Source organism: Cryptomeria japonica, chromosome 11 (assembly GCF_030272615.1).
Source record: "Cryptomeria japonica chromosome 11, Sugi_1.0, whole genome shotgun sequence".
Classification (NCBI taxonomy): Eukaryota; Viridiplantae; Streptophyta; class Pinopsida; order Cupressales; family Cupressaceae; genus Cryptomeria; species Cryptomeria japonica.
Genome location: NC_081415.1, coordinates 498,744,357 through 498,758,908, shown reverse-complemented (window position 1 = coordinate 498,758,908; position 14,552 = coordinate 498,744,357).

Sequence of the window (14,552 nt, the reverse complement as noted above, 5' to 3'; positions counted from 1 at the left end):
GGACACAACCCCAAACATAGTGACTCTAAACACCAAAATAAAAATTCCACGCATACCATAGATATCAAAATATTAGACATGAAAAATACAACTAAAATAGCTAATACCAAGACACACAACTAATACTAGGACCAATATACACTAGAATACACACAACTCAAAATTTCATAGATGAGGATCTTCTGAAAAAAGACTCCAGAAGATTATGTACACCTTACTGCATCATATCCCATTGCAATAATAGAACTACACACCTCATCTATATATACATATACCATCCACATATATTATCTATATACCATCCAGACCAAACCGGATAACTGATTTGACATTAATGACAACAATGACAATATTCACACATCTATCAATCTCCCCCTTTGTCATTGATGGAAAAACAACTCAAAAGAAACATATCTACATACAAATCCCCCTAACTCATATATCTCATTAAATCCAAAACCCGCCTTTCTCCAAATGCTTTTATCCCCCTTTGACATCAAGGACAAAGGGTGTGTTTGATGAAAAAGAAAAAGAAAGAAAGATGAATATATTCCAATCGTAAAAAGAATGTCAAAACTGAGTATCAACCCAAGAGAACTTTCAATTGCTCTTCTTCATAAATATTAGCTTGTACTTCTCCTTTAGTTCCAGAAGAAGAACTTCCCAAGAGTTCACAACCAATTTAATGCTAACTGAAAGACTATTTGAACTCTACCAACAAATCAATAGGATGGGGAACATTGTCCGGAGTAGATGGATTCTGCTTATACTCAACTGTACTATCAAGCAATGTTGAGAAGTGCTCCAATTTTGTTTCTACAATCTCTTTCACTTTATAGAAAACACTTACAAAATATTCTCTTTGTCTCTGCAAATGCAAAAGTTCAGCTTGAAGAGAATTTATTCTTATCCTCTTCTCACCATCCTTATCACTCAGAAAATCAAAGGATTTACCCATTGAGCTCAAATCATCTTCAATGGGATCAATTTTATATTTGTGCTTTACTGTATCTTCCGACCGTGAGATATAGTACCGATAGATTCTTCTTGCACTGTAGATACAATCTCTCATTTCATCAATGCAAATAGACAAGGCTTTCTGCGCATTAGCGTACTCTTTCAATAGATTTTTCATATCAATACCTTTATTCTCTAAAAATTTAGCTTCAATTGATTGCTTAGTCAATTTCTCCTTAAAAAATTCATACAAAGACTCCAGAAGCACATTACTAACACCTTCAGCACTGATACTATTTTGGACCAAATGATTCAATAGAACATTTTCAATTCTCTCTGACTCAACAAAATTCAACCACATCTTACCAATTTTCCTTAATCCATCAATGCTACCAAGAATCTCCAACAAATTTGACTCATCATGTGATTCTTTAACTTCCTGCCCAACAATAACCAACTCTCCTTCATCTATAGGAGACTCTAGATCCTCAATTACTACAATATCTTCTTCTATCCAATCCTTATTGCTTTTATTTGATTCTGGGACACTCATAGACTCTCATCTTTTCCTCTTTCTAGAGGAAGAACCTCCTTTAAAAGAATCGATAGCAGGGGATACCAGACCAACACTCCACATATCCAGGAAAGATTTGAAATACACATTGCATGCCTCCTCTTTACTATCTAAATTCTTCAGATATCTAAATATTTTCCTTGCAACCAGAACACTAGACTCCCATATCACATTTTCTTTAGCCAGAAAGGATCCCAGACAAATGCATGACTAAACAAACATGCAATGATCCCAACCGAAAGGGGTAATTGTGCTCTTTCAAAATATTAATGTTTTCTAATATTAATTCCTTCAATATTTCACAGAACTCAAATGATCTATCTTCCATCACAAGCATATGTACCATATACACAACAATTGTCGAAGTAGCACCTTCCCTATTTCTGAAATATGTCTTGTAGGAAATGCCATATGAAACATACCTCACAATAGGATTGATGATTAATTCTCATTGATTTCCCTTTACGCCACTTAGGGTTTCCACTTCTCTGTTCTTTATTGACTTCTTAGCCAAAACATCTCCATTGTTGCACAAACTAGTGATAGCTTAGATAATCTTCTTCCGGATTGGATAGGGTTTATCCAACATGATGTTGTCATTCCACACACAACTAAGGATCATTCTGATTACTTCCACATCAAAAAACTAGGGGAATTTTGTGCACAGATTCAGTCCTTTGTGCTCCAACTCCTTGATTTTCTGCAACTCTACATCACCTAAGTTGTTTTCCACATTCCTAATCTTCTCCGGGTCAAATTCATCCAAGAATACTCTTTCCACAGTCTAAAATTATGCATTGCTTGACTCTTCGATAATCATCTTTCCTTCCATGATTACTTTCTCTACTCTCTTTCTCTTTTTCTCTTCTACTATACTCTTAAGAACAAATAACATGACAATAAAAATGAATTTAAATACCGATACTTGTCCTCCCAAAAATATCCTTTAGGGTTTTTCCACCAATAAATGTCTTGTTGATGATGTCATAAAAAACCTCTTGAATATTGGATAGCCTCTTAAACTCAATCATGCTAGATCAACAACACGATCCACTTAGACATGGAGGAACAAAAGATTTTTCTTTAAAAGAAGGCTCCCCCTGAGCCAAAATAATATTCTCAGTTACCGGAGGAAGAGGTGCCTGCACCGGATTTCGATACACCAGGCTCACTTCCATTATTCACCTCCTTCTTTCTCCAAACAAAATTTTCTTTCTTCTTTGGTCCATCATTCTTCATTACATTCTTCTTAGAAAATTTCTCCATATTTCCATAACCACATTTATTAGCATAATGTCTGGACTATTTGCACTTAAACAACTGATATCCTTTTGTACAGAATTTATCGGATGAGATCTAGATCTACAAAGATTATCTTTATAACCATAACCATTGCAAGTATAGCAATATCCATGAAAGTTATAATTCACCTTATTTACTCCAACCAGATTATGATTCTGACTCAACATGATTTTTACAGTGATTTTATTTATGACCAAACCTCTTGCAATTATAACATTGAATGCTTCTACAATTTGTAGCCTTATTTCCAAGTTTATTGCATGGAAAACAATAGCCACTAAAAGATGGGTACCTTTGAGCATTAGGTTGATGAACCAGTGGCCTTCTTTAACTAGTATTCTGATTTCAGGTCTTGCTTGTATATTCTAATTTCTTTTCAGCTTCTGCTTTAATTCTTTGCTTTTGTCATTTTGATATGAACACTCATTGAGTTGAAATCCAAGTCTAGTCTTTTCCAAATGAGCTTTCTGCATGTTGATCAATTCTTTTAGGAGCTTAATCTTGTCAAGAACCTTATTTTCTACCTTCAACTTCTACACTTCTTTCTCTAGCTTCTCACATTCCTCAAACTTTAGCTTGATTGATTCTTTTAGGGATTCCTCTATTTTATTTTTCTCGTCAATCTTCTCCATTAGATCTTTAACAATATCATTCACCCGCTTCATCTTATTGTTAACCTTTGTATGCCTCAATTTGAATTTCAGGATTTTCTCTCTCAGCTTATGCAAATATTCATTTGCTACTTTCACATTCTCTTTCAATTCCTCATTCTTTGATTCAACACTTTCACAACCTTCAAGAGTTGTTTGTAGGTCTTCATCCAACTAAAATTCTTCGATCATGCACATAGGTGCCATGATTCAACCAACAAGAATCTCCCTCAAGAAATTAAGCTTTTAGGCAAGGGACCAAGGCTTTGATACCAACTGTTGGATTGGTTGAAGGGAACAGAATACTGAGAGGGGGGGAGGTGAATCAATATTCCCACCAATTAAAAACTTTTTCCAAAACTATACCTTTTACAGATGTATCAAAATCACCAAATAAGCATATCAAACATGAAAACACAGCTACAAAAGGACCACTAAATTTTATACGTGGAAAACCCAAATGGGAAAAACCACAGAGAGTGTTTAGCTCTCAAGAGAATATAAATAGTTATATGGTGTTTACAAAAGGTGGCTCACTGCTGGATGGCTCACTGTCAGATTACAAAAGTGGCTCACTATTAGAATGCTCATTGTAAGATCACAAAAATGGCTTACTGTTGGAATGCTAACTACAATAGGTATAATTGAACTAAAGAAAGTTGCATCTCCAAATGCATGAGGTTAGTTCCAAGTTAAGATCATATCACAATTCACAAAACCTACAATAGATCTGGTAAAAGATCTTTGTATTATTACTCACAAACACCTACAATAGATCTAGTGAAGGATTACTGCAACATTATCTGCACTCTGACTCTACTCCAACTGCTTCATTGTTTGCAACTTGCACTTCACACTCTGTTACTTATCCATCTAACCATACTCATACCATACACTTATTTATATATCAGAAAACTTACACACTAGGATAATATGTTGACCTAGTTCAACAGGTTATTCAATAAAGCCTTAAACATAAGCATGATAACCAAGTCGGCCTCCACAAGATCTCTACACACTTACTTTTACATAATTCATTCATCGATGCATATACCTTAACTACCAGAATGGGATAGGGGTCAACCAAACCCAAAGGTGCTAACCCATAAGCACAAAAATCCAAACATAGTGACCCCAAACACCAAAATATAAATTCTACACATACCATACATACCAAAACACAAGATATGAAACATACAATCAACATAACCAAAATAGCCGATACTGAGACACACAACTGATACTAGGACCAATATACACTAGAATAATCACAAATCAAAATTATGGAGATGAGGATCATCTAGAAAAGACTCCAGAAGATTATCTACACCTTACTGCATTATATCCCTTAGCAATATCAAAACTGCACCCCTCATCTGCATATACATATATCATCTGCATATATTATCTACACACCATCTAGAAAAAACCGGATAACTGATTTGACATCAATGAAAATAATGATAATATTCACACAATTCTAATAGATCATACTTGATACAATTGACATTTAGAGGTGCATGTAGAGGACATGCTACAGGTTTTGATTTGCAGTTTCTCTCATTGGTGTTGGTTATCTTCTTGGATTTTTAGTTTCACATTATATTGGAATTTAGGTTTGTATGGAGCTATGCTGATCACTAATTTTTGGTCACATGTTGTCATGTGGGAGATGAGATGGAGGTTTCTTGATCTCTTTTTTCATCATTGAGTGTGGACAACTTGGGAGAGTTTTGGACACTTTTGGTGAGAGTTGTACTTGTAGGTTATTGGTTTATAGGATATGCATTTTATTGTGGATGTTCCTTGATACTACATGGTTACGATTAAATTTTTCGTATGATGTTGTTAATTGGTTCATTTTCATAATTAACATTACCCATGCAATGTGAGTTTCTAGGTGTGTATGTGACAATTATGTCACTTGGAGATTATGGTTGCATGTTATAGGTTGTATATGTCAATGATATGAGATTCAATTGATATGTTTTGTATACCTTGGAGGTATGGATATTTGGATGTGTTATCTTTTGTTGTGGGTGCAATTTCAGCTATGGTTATTGTTTCTTGACAAGTACTCATGCATATTGATACATTTGGATTGAGCATTTGTGTTTTCATTTAATGCAGGAATTATGTTTCATTGTGATAGATTGTGTGGCTTCTCTTTGGATGGATTCTTATCTTTGTGTAGTGGTAGTGATATGTTGGAGGATGAGAGAATTCATGTTTGATATGGTTCTCACATTTTCTCCTGTTGCAAGTATCTTGATGGAGCACATGGAGTAGTTTGATTCCATGATGATATATATGGGTAGAGGGATTGTTCCCTTGTTCATATTTGAGGTTACTTGTTTCCCCTTATGCAATGCATATAAAAAGTGGGAGAATGTTTTTAAAATTAGGAGCTATACACCTTTCCTAATGTTATGTAATTGTATTATTTTATAATTACGTGAGTGGTGCACCTAGGGGAGCCTAGACGAAGATAAATCATGTAGAGATTCCATTCTTGGGGCCACTTTATGTTGTATTGTAACTATGAGATTTTGCCAAGATCAAGGGCACAATGAAAAGAACAAAAGAGAGACAATAGAATGAAAAGAACAAAATTGTATTCTCATCAATATGCAAATGATCAATTGGATTAACCAATACAATGAATATGGGCCTGCTTATATAGGCAAGGCCATATGGATATGTGAGCACACAATCATGACATGTGGCTCAATGAGAAAGAAGGGCAAGTAAGAAAAAGTAGGGGTAGGTAGGAGAAATAATATAATATTCCACAAGAGGTGGATGACCCACCGAATGTGGAGTGTAACAACAAGATAAAACCACAAAAGGTGGAATTTCTCCTACAAGCTATATCCCTATGTGCACACTTCCCTAAGTGTCTCATATCCAAACTAAAACGAGATGCATTATCCTAAGTTAACTTAAGTAAAGTATAATAATATCCATGATGAATAATTATGTACACCAACAACCCCCCTTAAGTGCAACTTAGGGGAATGAAGACTCAAGTCAACAATGCAAGATGGGTTCCGACTACTAGGCCATGATAGGTACCCATGTACAATATGAAAATGCAAGAAAACCTATGCAATGCAATCTCTCACAAATAGAGAAAGGGAGAAAACCCAGGGGGAAAAAACTCCCGCCCAAAAGAGAGATGAATGTACAAAAGACTCTCAAAGAAGAAGGAAAAAACCTTAAAGAGGAAAAAGTCCCCCCATAAGAGAGGAAGGAGAAGTCAACTGACCCTCCCTAATGAGACATCCTGCACCCCCAAGAGAGCTCGCAACTGCTGGAACTTACTCTTGATGAAAGGTTTGGTGAATATGTCTACAACCTGCTCCAATGTAGGACAATACTACAAATCAAAGACCTTCTCTTGAATCATCTCTTGGATGTAGTGCATATGGATCTCAATGTGTTTGGTTTTCTAATGCTAGACTGGGTTTTTCAAGATTGCAATAGCACTTTGATTGTCACAATGTAGAACGGTCAGCCATAGAGTGGTGAACCCAAACTCTATGAGAATCTGCTGAAGCCAAATGGTCTTAGTCGTTGTGTTAACAACTCCTCGATACTCAGCCTCTGTCAAAGAGAGAGAAATAGTATGCTTCTTCTTGCTCTACCAACAAATGGGGCTTGAACCAAGGTGGAAGTTGTAACTTGAGGTAGACTTATGATCATCAAGATCGCCAACCCAATCGGAGTTTGTGTAACCAACCAAGCGAAGTCTTGTACCTACTGCATAGTGAATCCCATAATGATGTGTACCCTAGATGTAGTGAAGGATGCGCTTGGTGGCTTTCCAATAAAGCTCATGTGCTTCTTGCATGAAGCGGGAAACCATGCCAACTGCAAATGAAATATCAGGGCGTGTGTGAGTCAAGTAGATGAGACTACCCACAAGCTGATGATACAATGTGACATCAATTGGTGGAGAAGAGCACTAAACCTCAAGCTTGACTCCTAAAAGAAAGGGAGTTGGTGCAGGCTTGCAATCAACCATATGAAAGCATGTGAGTAGACCAAGAGCATACTTGGGCTGAAATAGTGTAATCCCGAAAGGTGACTGTGAAATCTCTATCCCAAGAAAGTAGTGCAAAAGACCCAAGTTAGTCATAGCAAATCTGTCATGAAAAGCAGATTTGACCCTGCTAATGATGAATGTGGTCCTCCCTGTAATGATCAAATCATTAACATAGAGCACAAGTATCAAGTGAGAGTCATCCTGTTGCAAAATATAGACATTCAGATCGGAATGACACCTGGTGAACCCTGCTAAGAGAAGAAAGGAATCTATCTTGGCGTACCAAGTCCTGGGGGCCTTCTTAAGGCCATAGAGAGATTTCCTTAGTCTTCAAACCAAGGAAGAATCCTGGATGAAACCCTATGGCTGCTCCATATAAATCCCCTCATCAAGATCCTCATGAAGAAAAACACTCTTCACATCCATCTAATGTACAACCCAACCATGAGCTGCAACAATAACAAGTGTCAAGTGAATGGAGTTCATCTTGGCTACAGGCACAAAGGTCTTAATATAGTCAACACTTGGAACTTGAGAGAAACCTTTCACAACAAGCCGAGCCTTATACTTATCGACACTACCATCTGCTGCAAACTTGGTTTGATAGATCCACTTACATCAAACCATCATGCTCCCCTTAGGGAGAGGGACTAACTCCCATGTGATGTTCCTCATCAAGGAACTATACTCTTCCTCCATAGCTTGGTCCCACTCAGGAACCCTTGATGCTTCCCAAAATGTCTGTAGATCGGAAGGGGTAGCAATGAATGCATGTGGAAGGTCCCGATGTTGTGATCGAGTCCTCCATGTATTTGAAGGATCCCCAACAAGAGAACCCACGAACTCAAGTGTTTGTCGAGACCAACGAGGTCTAGGTGGAGGTGGAGAATGAGGCTCCTCAACTGCAAGTGGACCCTGTGAGTCGGAGCTGAAGAAGTCTCATCATCTGAATCACTGGCATCACTATCCACAATGGAGGAAGGAGGAGGAGGTAGATAGGCTAAGCTACGAGAGCTTTCCTCAAAATTAACACTCCTCTCAATGAACACCTCATGTGTGTCAGGATCCATCAATCGATATGCCTTAACACCCTCAGGATATCCAACAAAAAGACAAGGCCTACTCTGAGGTTCCAATGCCTTGTGTTTCTGCGGAGGAATGCGAGCCCATGCTGGACACTTAAAGACTCTGAAATTTCACACAATTAGTTTCCTACCAACCCAAGCCTCAAAAGGAGTAATACATGTCAAATCTTTGTGAGGAACCCGATTTTGGATGTGTGTGGCACAACTGACAGCCTCTACCCAAAAGGCGGGATCAAGAGAACGTGCATGTATCATACAACTAGCCATTTCTTTGAGAGTTCTATTCTTGCATTCTGCAACTCCATTTTGCTATGGAGTGTAAAAAATAGAATGCTGAAGACCGATCCCCTCAAATGTACAAAAATCCTCAAGTCTTTTGTTCACATATTCCCTTCCATTATCTGTGCGAAGAATCTTGACCACTTTCCCTCATTGTTTCTCCACATGAACCTTGAAGTCTAGAAATTTGTCAAACAATTCACTCTTATGAATAAGAAAGTAGACCCAAGTGAAGCGGGAGTAGTCATCAATGAAGGTGAGGACATAGCGGGCCTTACTAAATGAAGGTGATGGAAGTGGACCTGCTACATTGTTGTGAATAAGTTGAAGAACTTCCAAAGCTCTCCAAGCTTTTGCCTTATCAAACTTCTACTTGGGATGCTTGTCCATGGAACACCTTGAACATACACCCTCTGAAAAACTGATTTGAGGTAGACCTATGACCATGTCTTTAGTGCTGAGCTACTGAAGATAGCAGTAGTTGAGGTGACCAAACCACTCATGTCATGGCTTACTTTCTGAATTTGAATGAGTAAGCAAGGCCCTAGAAGGAGAACTTGGCACAAAATGGGAAAATGAATAAAGTCTTGAGTTGTCATTGACTTGTCCCACTACTACCAAGGTATCATTATCAAGTTCCTTTACTACAACTGAATCAGGTGTAAACTCAACTTTTTTCCCATTCCCATAGTGAGTGATTTGGTAGATAGAGAGAAGATTGGTAGACAAGTTAGAAACATAGAGAAAATTCTCAAATGTTCCATCATCCATGTCAACTGAACCTTTCCCTTCAACCTCAACTTGTGTATCATAACCTATGTAAATGTGAGGTACCTTTGATGGCTCCAATGAAGAAAACTACTCCTTTGTAGAACCCATGTGATAAGAGGCACTCGAGTCAAGTATCCACTGCTGTGAAGAACTTGTTGTAGCCAAAAATGCTTTCTCTTTTCCCTTAGACTGTGAGGAAGAGGAAGGAGTTGAATCCTTCTTGTTGTAGGTAGATGGCAAGTTGATGTTATTTTTCTTAAGAAGATTTGTCAACTCATAAACTTGCTTGGTGTGGCATCGATACTCATCATGACCATACTTCTTGCAATAAGCACAAGTTGGTTTATCCTTCTTAGGTGGATTCCCCTTCTTGGAAGAGGAAAAATCGCCTTGTGATGGAGAGGATGATTGTCCTTTTTCGTGTTGTGGCTTTGACTTAGTTTGCTTCTTCTTGTTGGAATATTTTCCTTGACTCCCTTGACTCCCTTTATTAGCCACCAAAGACTTGGACTTTGAAGACTTCAGAAGCTCCATTTTCAACAAATTAGATTGTTCCAATATCAACATTTCTATGAAAGCATCAAATATAGGCATAGTGTAGGAACTCCCCACTTTCAAACAATGAGTTTGGAAGCTAGAAACAAATGCTGCATATTCAAGTGCAAGCTTGTCCAACAAGTTGAATATCAACTGAGCATCCTTTTTGTCAATTCCACAATCCTTAAGCTTAGATCTTAGCTCATTTTCTTTGGTGACATAATCTTGGATTGTATCAAAACTCTTGGGATCCAAGTTGGTGAGCTCATTGTCAATCTGGTAAACTCTGATTTCATCAACTTGACCATACAATTTTTGAAACATTTCCTAAGCCTCTTTGATTGTAGAACACTTCTCAATGTGAAAAATGAGGTCATCTGATACATACTTACGCAAAGTTCCAAGAGCCATGCAATTCTTAGTGAGCCATTCTAACTGAGCATTAGGATCAACCTTAGGATTAGGTGGTGTTGCTATTGTTCCATCTATGTAATACATGAGTTCTTTTTTCATTAATTTGCTCCATGTTTTAACTTTCCAAGATGCATAGTTATATGGAGTTAAAGATAGAAATTTTTGAGGACTCGTAGCAAGAAAATGAAAGAGCACAAGGAAATAGAGGCACAATCACACAAGACACCCCCCCAAATTCACTCAATCAAAGAACCCCCCCCCCCCAAAATGATGATTTGACACTTTATACTTACTTCGTGTACAATGGGCAACTTGCAAAAAATGGCAAAGTGGACTTCTTATTTCAACTTTACAACTACCTCAATAAGGCCAAAGGAGACTCAAACTGATAATGCAAGATATCTAAACTAAGATCTAAGCAAATTACAAGTACTAAGTAGGCCGAAAAGGACCAATATCTGAAAGTACAATATCCACTCAAAATATCTGAAAAGTGATCATATATTATGAAAGTAGATGAAAAAATATGCACTTTAAAAAAAAACGGCACCTGAAAAGGAAGTTGTATGAGCTCAAACGAAGCCTTTGAAGTTGCAAAATCGAGGATTGGACAGGTACAACTGAGAGAATCTAAAAATTCTAAAAAATCTGTGCAAGTTATGAGCCTCCAAAGTTGGCCCAAAAAACCAAACTGCTCAATGGAGAGGGGTCTAAAATTTTCAAAAAGATGTTGACGCAGGCTAATGTCAACAAAACACTATGTTAAATTTGATGGTCGTCTGACCGTCAAAATTGTCATCACACCCCCTGGCTAACCATATAGATGAAGCTGACGTGAAACAGTCTAATTGGGTGGATGACAGGGCAGAAAGTTTGCCACGGGCCAGTGGCTTCCTGCCATGTGGTAGGCGTGGTATGCCTGAGAAACGTGACTGGGCCCAGTTGCCAGGGCTGCCGAAGCCGAAACCGGTGGCTATCGGGGTGACTGCCACTATCAGGGTCATCGGTGCTCAGGGCTGCTAGTGGTCGGAAAGGTGGAGGCGGCAACGACGGGAGGCGACCGACGAGAAGGCATCGACAAGATGTTGCCGACGGGAGGCAGGGCTGTTGGGGGCCGAAATCTACAAGGGGTCATCGATGGTGCGCGGTGGCCACAAGAGGCAGAGCTGCGCGGTGCCTTTTCCAATTCTCGGTGGGTTTGGCAGCGAGGAGGATGCCAGCAGCAGGGGTAACGGGTGGTGGTCAGTGGGTGGAGTTCGTCGGCATCACAAACAAAATCTGCAGACACTGCATACAAAAAAAAGTACGGGGTACGGAGGGGGGTGGGTCACGAAACCCCTTCTTTTTTTTTTTTTTTTACAAAAAACTTTTGCCTTTTCAAACGAAAAAATTCCAAAAAAAATATATTAAAAAACAAAAACCCAAAAAAATCCGTACCGTACAGCCTGAATTGGGCAAAAATTTTCTCCACACCCAAAATTCGACTTTCGCCAAAATAGGTCGAGTTTATACTCAATTTTTATGGAAACGGCCTCTCGGACACAATGGTGAGGTCGAAAATGCTCTAGGATGCCTCCAAAACATGTAATACCTCAGATCCAAAAATGTCTCCCTAAACTAATCAATGAAGCCCCAATGGCTTTGATACCATGTGAGATTTTGCCAAGATCAAGGGCACAATGAAAATCACAAAAGAGAGACAATAGAATGACAAGAACAAAACTGTATTCTCATCAATATGCAAATGATCAATTGGATTAACCAATAGAATGAATATGGGCCTGCTTATATAGGCAAGGCCATATGGATATGTGAGCACACAATCATGACACGTGGCTCAATGAGAAACAAGGGTAGGTAAGAAAAACTAGGGGTAGGTAGGAGAAATAATATAATATTTCACAAGAGGTGGATGACCCACCGAATGTGGAGTGTAACAACAAGATAAGACCACAAAAGGTGAAATTTCTCCTACAAGCTATATCCCTATGTGCACACTTCCCTAAGTGTCTCATATCCAAACTACGATGAGATGCATTATCCTAAGTTAACTTAAGTAAAGTGTAATACTATCCATGATGAATAATTATTTACACCAACAGTAACATTGAGATATATTATATTGTATTTGTTTAATATTGGGGAAATTAATTTAAAAAAGTGAAAACTTATTACCTAATATTAAATATGGAGTCACTATTTATGTATCCCATGATTTTAGTCACATGGTTTTATGTAAGTACCACTTGATGGTTTTGTGGGAGCTTGTTGTTATACAAGCAACTACAAGCATAGTTGTCTAAGGTTGATAGGTTAGCAAGTTGGAGACAAATTAGTATCGTGGAGGTTTCAAGAATGACATGGGATGTGTGGTTACTGTTGCAAATGTGAAGTTGATTGATGTTTTAGTATGGTTGTCATTGATGTTAACGTAGTGATTCTATTTCACGGTTTGGCTTTACTCCTGATGTTCTGACTTATTGCAGATATATGTTGACATTATTTGATATAGCCTTGAGATTCTTCTTTTGTAGTTTGGTGGTCCGGAAGGTGTCTTTTGGAAGTCTATGTTGTGTTGATGATTCTTTTCTGAAAGAGTTTGCAGAGCTTTTCATTGCTCCACATCTTCAATTCTTTTGTTGTGTTTCTAGATTTATGCTTCTAATGCATGTATCTTTTTTATACTAATTCAACACATGTTGTTGTGCTCTAAAAGTGTTCTTACTTGGTTTGGTGAACCCTAGCTGTTCTATCTTTTGGCCTAGTGATTGCGATGTTTGATAACACATTGTTGCATTATGGTGTGGTCCACTCTTCATTCCTCTGCACCATGAGAATTCTTAGTGAAGATCTATTTTTGAATTATGTTTTATTATCTCCTTGGCCAACTTGAAAAAAAACTATTTTGGAGATCAATATATATATAATGATTACTTATAATGGAAAAATAATGAAGAAGGTTTTGTAGAAGGAAGTTGATTGTAAAAGGAAGATCTATTTTTGGTAATGTGAAGTGGTTGATCAGTGTGGTTATTTGATGATGTTTTTTGGTATTGGTGGTAGTGAGCCTAAGGTTTATTTCGACATTGTAGCAGAGTGGCAATTGTGCCTTTTGTGGTGGATTCTTTCTTTCTTCCTCTAGGTAGTGAGCCCTCCTTTTTCCATCGATTTTAGTCAGGTAGTGAGCAATTCTGGCAGTAAGCCATCTTGTAAAAATCACCTTAACCGATATCACCCTAACAAGTGTTTTTATTATGAGAGCTATCATTCTCCATGGTTTTTCCCTCCTTGGGTTTTCCATGTCATATTTGGTGTCTCTTATGTGTACTCTTTTCATGTTATCATATGTTCATGGTTATGCAATCTGAAATTTAATTTGTCGGGTCTATTTCTATAAAGAAAAATGAGATAAGCTTTGATTGACAGTTGATTCACCCTCCATCTTAGTTTTTTAGAACATTCAACAGTTACATGATTGTTTGCATTGAATTATTGTAGGTGGATTATGGTTTAAAGGATTTCAAGGATGTATTGTAATTTTGCATTGTCGAATAATACATGGTGGATGCATGCTTTTGGAGGCTAGGTTTTTCCATCATGAGGGTTTTCCAAGGGTATATATCTAATGTCATCTTTGATAAGTACCCAGTCTATTATTTTTCATGTGGATTCTTGGCACTTATTTGCACCGATTTCTCATTTGGGTTATGTGGAAATTATCTTTATGAGGCTGGAAGTTTCATTTCAATTTAAATCCCTCCTCTAACTTAATAACATCCTCAATTATCCTTTCAGGAGGCCTACCTAGAGGAATGCTACTAAAAAACTTGCTTTGATTGGATAGAAAAAATTGAATATCTAAATGCTATGATCTCTTGTCCTCTGAAACCATGGACATGATTTTACACTCTATTGCCCACTCTATGTGATCATGG